Genomic DNA, 7,424 nt, shown 5'->3' on the forward strand with positions numbered 1-7,424 from the left:
AGGCAAGTCTGAGACAGGAGCCACTTGACAGGTCTTCCTCTTGGCACGAGGGACGCGACCAGACTGGTGTCGAAGTGTCCTTTCRTATCAGCAGGGTAGCAGAAGCTCACCCTCCCCTGTCTCCAATGATTTTTGTCTGGGCAAAGAAAATAAAATCAAATGGTGAATAAAAGCAAAATAAAGCATTAGTAAATCCAGCCCTCTCTGTGGGGGTAAGGAATAAACCAAAGAATCTCTCTCAACTGGTGCTATGAAGGGTATTTACAAGATGAGAGTGGGCTTTATAAATTAATTTAGTTAAAGTAAAGTTCAATTTAATTCATATCTCTTTCCCAGTCTTCTAAATGGCAGTTGGTTTGTTTGCAAAGTAAGAGTAGAGGCTGTGATTATTTCCTTAAGTTCATTTGAATTTGTTCACCTTAAATAAAGTTTCCTCCATCAGAATATAGACCTCTCAGCACATCCTTCTAGCAGAAAAAGTTATTTTTGCTCTTATTAGCAACTTTCTTACTAAAATCACAGCAAGGCAAATGTAACCCCCAGATATGMAATATAAATAACAAACAATGCCCAGATTGGAAACTTTCTACAGATTACATTAGTCCCTGGAACAGGGCCCCTGCTTCTGTCAAAGAAGTGTTATCTTGAGATTGTCAATGCATGCTCCAGGGTAAGAGTGGCTTTGTCCCCAGAGACCCAAGGGAGCATAACAAGTGACATCAGTCATATTTTGGAGACTGTAGAGCCTAGTGTCACTAAATGTCAGCTAAATCTCTATACATGGCTCTCTTCAAAGGGTCGTTCCTGAAGTGCTGAAAGGTGTGTGTGGGGCTAACTAAGCCAATTAAAGAAACATCTACTGAGTAGGGGAAGGACACGATGATCCACAGACCAGGTATATAACATTCTATTTTGTTTTCCTTTAGTTTCCATCAAGGCCTAAGTGGGTGGGAAAAAATGCCTCGGTACCAAACACCAGAAGTAGGACATTAGCTGACGAAAGGCAGGAGGCTTACACTGAAGCACTGGCCATTTCTTTTYCCCCTAGAGCTGATGTTCTGTCTGTTCCACCTCGGCATTTCTTGAGAAGCCAGAGACAACAAGCCAGTCTGCCCAAACATAAAAATAAAACACCAGACAGGCTTCTTTGGGAAAAGCCAAGTTACATGTGAAAGAGGAATTGCAATTGGAATTTACAGGAATGCTAGTAGTCATACCATCAGGTCAAATCCTGATCCTATTTGCTTTAGTGTAAATAAAGAGCAATCCCAGAGACACACCAGCATACGGCAACTCCTTTTTAGGCCTTTTATTTTTAAGTCTGAGCTCTTAGGAAATAATTAAATGGAGAGACATTTTATGTTATTGAAAAAAAAACCTTTGTATTTTCTTGGTAAAACCAGTGTTTTTTCTTCTGCAGAAGCTGACTCATTTAAAAAATATCCACAAAGGAATCGTGCAAATATACTTACTAGCAATACAAATAGACTGGTCTTTGTCAATTGGTTCCCTGACAGTTAGAAATGGGACCAAATTCTGCTCTGGTGTAAGTTCATGGCATAGTTTTGAGCGCAACAGAAGGGTGTAGGCAGACATGTTCTCACAAGTCTCATCGAAGCAGTTAAAGAAGTTACTGGCCTCAGCCATTAGCTACTGCCCCGGCCTGGAAGTTACTTTTTGCCCAGCAGAACCCTGTTGCGTGCCTGGAAATCAAGTCTGGGCAAAGCCTCCGACTCAGCTCAACTCATTTTCTGTGGCAGCTCAAAGTGACTTTGCGCTGAAGCATATTAACTCACTGAGTCTGTTCCTTAGGTGCAGCAGAAGACATGGTCRCCTCTCGCTTAAAGGCAATCCCAAAGACGAGGTAGGCAGTACCGTTGAAAATTATGAAAGTCCCTTTCTGAAAAGATCATGAGTCTAAGAGAAGAGTTTGCACACATCCTCCTTATCTGGGATCTGAGTTCAAGGCTGTTCGTATCTTGGGTGTTGGTTTGGTTCATTATGGAGATAAGTCCAAGCTGTGAAGTTTGGATCTGGACCAAGTTCTTCCATAGTTTGAAAGCATTTGACTTCAGCATTTTGGAAAGGGCCTATCACTGCTGCTAGGTCTTTTAACCCTAATAACAGATATACACACGATGAGAAGAGCATTGCATATTAGGAAGTCACCATAACTGCGTCATACTGACCCGCCTCCAACATTTTCCAGAGTCCCTAAATTACAAAGAAAGAAGAAACAGTAAAGCATAAACAATAACTGAACTACATCCAACACTTCAATCAGTACAGTGCACTTACTGCATAGCTTCTATAAATACATTTTGCTAATGCAGGAAGTTTGGGGCAAGAACAAGAGTAAAGGCAATTAGCTACCCTGATTGCAATTACTAGACATTTGACGAAATATTGTGTGATATTTGGGATTGTATAATTATTAGTAGAAGATCTCTACGAAACCTGTTTGTTTAGTATAATGACTATGGTGGCAGAAATATGTTCTGTGTATGTATTTCTGTGGCAACACCAGTCCACATCATTGAGGTATAAACTATAGATTATATAGCTTCAGGAGATCCAAGATAGGGGAATGATAAGAAACAACAGAAAGCCTGAGACAGAAAACAGAAAATATAAAGAGATATAGAAGCTGGAGGCAGTCCTATTTCATCAGTGTGCACTGCAGAACTGAAAGAGAGGTCTAACACTCAGAGTCATCTTCAGAGACAGGCCATCAGGCTGCTTGTACACTTGGGTCTATGGAAGGTGAGCACTTCTGGCCACAGCAATGTGCATATTCTTTGTGGACATGCATAGAAAATTTGGCTTCTTGTGATAACACCTAAGACATTTGGAGTCAAGCCTGCAAACGTTTAGTAAGGGCAAAGACTTTATAAACATACAACTTGCTCCTGAGCCTAGTTAATTCCACGAAGGACTCCATCAGCRTTATCTGGCTTTTGTTCAGACTCATAGTCTTTATTACAATTACTGATGTGAATGAATACTGCAAAGCAAGGTTTTGCAAGCTAACAAATGTAGCTGATCTTTTCACTGCATCTCTTCACTGCATTCTTCCTCTAGGGATAACTTTGTTATACAGTCATTTTGTTTTCCTTGGTTGACCATAAAAAACAACAAACCTACTTTTGGAGGGTCTTTATCATTTACATTTTACACATACACTGACATCATCCAAACTAGATAGGCAAGTGGTTGGCTTCATTTTAACAAATATTAAAGTGTTAAAATGCAGCTGAAACTGAAGGGATCCAAAGTATTTCTGACAGTTCAACAGTGGGTAAAAACATGAACATGAATTGTTGTGAAATAGTTAGTAAAACTACATTTTACATTCTAGAGAGGAATAATATAGCAAACACATCTAATCTCTGGTACTACATGCTTTCTAGTATCATAACATTGAAGCATCTCATAGGCTTTACAATATTTATCCCCTCAACATGCCCAAGAGGCAGGTGAGTAAAATGCTTGCATTTTACAGGCTCAGCCAGAGCTTTTGTGGTTAGTAGTTGATCAAACCCTGGTCTCCAAAAACCTCAAGCATGGCTCTCCTCCCAAGCTGGGCTGCTCCTTTGAGAATAGGCACCACGTGGGCTCTGCAGTATGGCTCATGGAAGAAATGCAGAGTGTGCACCACTGTTTTGTTGTATTTTAGGTTAAAGTCAAGGCAAAGGGAGCTTTCAGGACAGGGAGCTACCGAGGCCAGCAGAGCAAGCATGATGAAGCAAGGACTACTGAAAAGCCTAGAGAGAACACAGGGTATRTAAGACTTTTCTTCCTGTTTTCCCTGCCTGCGTTTGAAGCAGGGCTGTGTGTTTCTGTTCCCTACACACAGAGCTCTCCTYGCACTGTACTTTCCTCAGCAGTGATTTACAAACTGCTCTCCTCTACTTCATTCTCCTTCTCTGAGAGATTGCCAGTCCTGTCAGAGTTATCCTCTCTGACACTTTCCTCTGGAAATATTTCAGGATCAGACATGCTTTTCTTGCTTTCACTGCCTATATTTCTGGAAGGGCCATCATCAGACAATTTTTTGCACCAGAGTCTGATGCCAGTGCCAGAACACTGATGAGTTAGCAGCCACTTAGTCTGCAGAGTCTGGTACCAGCCACAGTACAGTTTGCACAAACAGTAGCAAGCCTGAAACTTGAGGGAAACAGGAAGCCTCTTGGTGTACTACTTGAAGTGCAAACCTTTTCCTTATTCAGACCTTCTGGCTGTAGTTGCTGATGGAAAGGAATTTGCAGTGGGAATTGCAGATTGACCTAAATCTCCAACTAAATATAGCCTTCCTTCCATTGGGGGGAGGGAGGAGAAACTTAGGGGCAAGGGGAGAGCCAGGACTACTCCTTTGACATACAAAATATACATTGAGAATAGTTAGGTGTCATTAATTAATCATTATTATTCAATAACAGTGTTTACAAGTTTAAAAATCTATTTAAGTAGAGCAAAGTTGAAAAAAGGAGAATCTGTGCTCAGAGGGAATGTTATGAAGTTGCGCATATTACAAAAAGAAAACATATAAGCACAAAATATTATTCACTGAACAAAAATAAAGCGAATGAGTCATGATATTAAACAACTCTATAAACAAAAGTTGCAAAATGCCTGGGAAGACTTAACTAATTCAATTTCTAGTTACTGTGTTCCAGTCAATGTGGTCTCCCTTTAACAGGGAGAACTAATGGGGTGCCAATGGGAGTTYATAGTGTGAATAGCAGAGAAGGAGCCCTGTGATATAGTGGCTAAGTGTACATGAAAAGTGGCTAAGTGTAATAAAGAGTTAAGTGTACATGATAATGTCATCTGTTCCCCACATAAAATGAAACAACTGAATGGTGCATTTTCAGCTCTCTCAGCCCTTACCTGCCAACTTGCCTTGCAAGGAGGGATAACTGAGCTCATGAAGATCCTGCGGATTTTGAAGGATTTTCCTTGAGGAAAAGGCTCCAGAAGAGACTGAAAGATCTGAGATTTTCTTCTTAGCTTTTGTCAAGATCATCAGGAACATACACATGGTTTTCATTCTAGAATAATAATACAGTATATCGCCTGAAAATTTTCTGCAAAAATGTGATTTATGATTGCTGTCTGTCTGGACAGGGCTAAGCTCTATCTTATCCTCTACATCATTCAGAGCTACTCCTGCTGTTAGTGCAGGGTCTGGAGGGTGTTCTGAGGGCGTTAAAGGTCCTGTTCAAGTCTGAACCTGGGATGGCACAGTCTCAGATTTAAAAGATCTCAAGACTCTCAAAGATTTTCTAAAAAAGACTGCTGTCCCTCCTAGGATATCTTCATGTGTCTTCTTGCCCTTGGGGTGACCTCAGTGGCCCTCCAAAACACATGTGTCCTCTTGGGTTGGGGCAGAGTAGGAAAATGCATTCTGGGAGAAATTTCAGGGGAGATGCCAGGGAAGAGCTCTAACAATCCAAAGGATTTCTGAAAAGCAGGWTGTGCCTCAACGTGTAAGTCAATGCTAAAAGATACTTCCATCTCTATGCTTTGTACACCCTGTTTAGGAGAGGAAAAGCTCCCTCAGGTGCCACATGGGGCCTAGGGGACTTGGAAGATGAATTTTAAAGACTTGAGGTAGTAAAGATAGTAAAGGACTGAACTCAGAAGGAGTCCTACTTGTGCACCCATGCACCCATGTCTTTTGCACATTACTCAAATGTAAACCCTAACACTAGTGAGATTTGCAGTGGGAACTGCACTTGATTTGAGATTGACAAAATATTGAGTGCCAGAAACTACAGTTCTGAAGTTCTGGCTTACACATTTAATTTTGCTGGCAATTTGATGCAATGCTCAGTGTGGACTACTATGGACTGGTTGCTGTGAGATTCAGCTTGACACAGTAGCATGAAATATAGCAAAGGTGATGAAGTTATCTCTGCTCTTGTTTATTGCCTGAGTTCAGTTCCAGTGTTTATAAGACAAAGCACAGTATTCCCACAGCAAAAAAAAAATAAATAAATAAATAAATAAAGAGAGAGAGATTTAATTCAGTAGTGCATATGAATAATACTTGAGAAGACAAGTACTGTTTGGTTTACTTAATATATTGCTCATTAGTGCACCACAATACAGACATTTTTTAAAAGACTGCAATCACCATGACAACCTGATAACATTTAGCCACATCATTTCCGAATATGATTATCCTTCTGAAAAACTTTGCCTTTTTATGAAAACAGAGGGCAGTTTTCAAGTCTGTGCTCTGTTCCTAAGATAACCTGTTTATTCCCTCTCTGAAAAGCACTGTAATATAGTGGGAGAATGTAACGAAAAGTAAAAGAAAGACGTAAGATGAAGAGGGAGACTTCTGCTAAAATTGTCATCCTGAGTTCAAAGAAAATCTTGCTGTCCTACASTATAAAATCTATGCAGTGGGAGTGATTTGCACATGTAGTTTGAATTGCAGGCCAGCATCTCCATCAAAGTTCCAAAATCCCATGATGGGAATCTGAGCCCAGCAGCAGTCAAGTAGACATCATTGCAGGACCGAAAGGATGTTGAGAATCAAGAACTCTGTTGACTTTGTGTTTCTTCAGTATCACAGGAAAGAAATCAGTTGCTAGAGTTAACCCATTGGATACTTCTGTTCAAGAGCATAGGCAGGACTATCAAGCCTCCATACTGATTTTTGGTTGAAATAGAGAGAATGACTTTGGGTGCTGGACAACAAGTCATGTGTGGGTGATGCAAATGTGTTGTTCTATTAGAAAAAGTAGAGGACACCTGATTTTTGTCCTCTGTGGCTGTAGTTCAGCCATGGTGTGCGACATAATGCAGCAGATGCAAGTCAGCATCCAGTAGTTCCCTGTCCATATAAAGAGAATTCTTGTTGTCAGGGAAAGAGGGGAACATTACCTACTTTCTCATTCTCAGAAACAAACTACTTTAAGAGTACAGTAGCCTATGCCCGCTTGCAGCTAACATAGCTAACTGACGTTGCCTGATAAATAGGTTGAATTTATTGGTAACCTCTGCTGTCTTACATTGATTTACTATCATCATCTCAGGCACTGCCAAATTATTATTTTATTGGGAAGGAAAATAGAGGTACCACAAAGTGACACTTATTCCTAAGGAGAATTTGGCAGGCAGCCGTGATAAGAAGGACTCAATGGCCTGAGTCTGATTCTCCCAGTGGGACTGCTACAGTGTGAGGATTCCCTTACTAGGATACAGCAAGAAAAGAGCTACAGCCCCTCTTGGCTTGCGTTCTTGGCATCTCATTAGGTTAACACGTTTTGAATTAGATGTTTACAAACTCCAAATCTACACAAACTTGCAATCACACGCAAAATTAGTTGTGATTTCTTGACAGAAATTATTGTAATTAGGCTGTCAATGACTAGCACTTCTGTTGCAGGCAAGACAACTGCCAGCAAAGT

At 40.6% G+C, this 7,424-nt stretch overlaps 1 long non-coding RNA gene across 1 annotated transcript; it reads left to right on the forward strand.

The window, feature by feature from the left end:
- Positions 1–860: 860 nt before the first annotated feature.
- LOC146587624 (uncharacterized) lies at positions 861–5,034 on the forward strand. Its single transcript, XR_014897615.1, has 3 exons — positions 861–895; positions 1,813–1,864; positions 4,875–5,034. It is a non-coding gene; the product is annotated as an uncharacterized LOC146587624 (long non-coding RNA).
- The last annotated feature ends 2,390 nt before the right edge of the window (positions 5,035–7,424 follow it).

The sequence above is a fragment of the Rhea americana genome, unplaced genomic scaffold, assembly GCF_003343005.1.
Source record: "Rhea americana isolate MKP2758 unplaced genomic scaffold, rheAme1 scaffold_58, whole genome shotgun sequence".
Taxonomy (NCBI): domain Eukaryota; kingdom Metazoa; phylum Chordata; class Aves; order Rheiformes; family Rheidae; genus Rhea; species Rhea americana.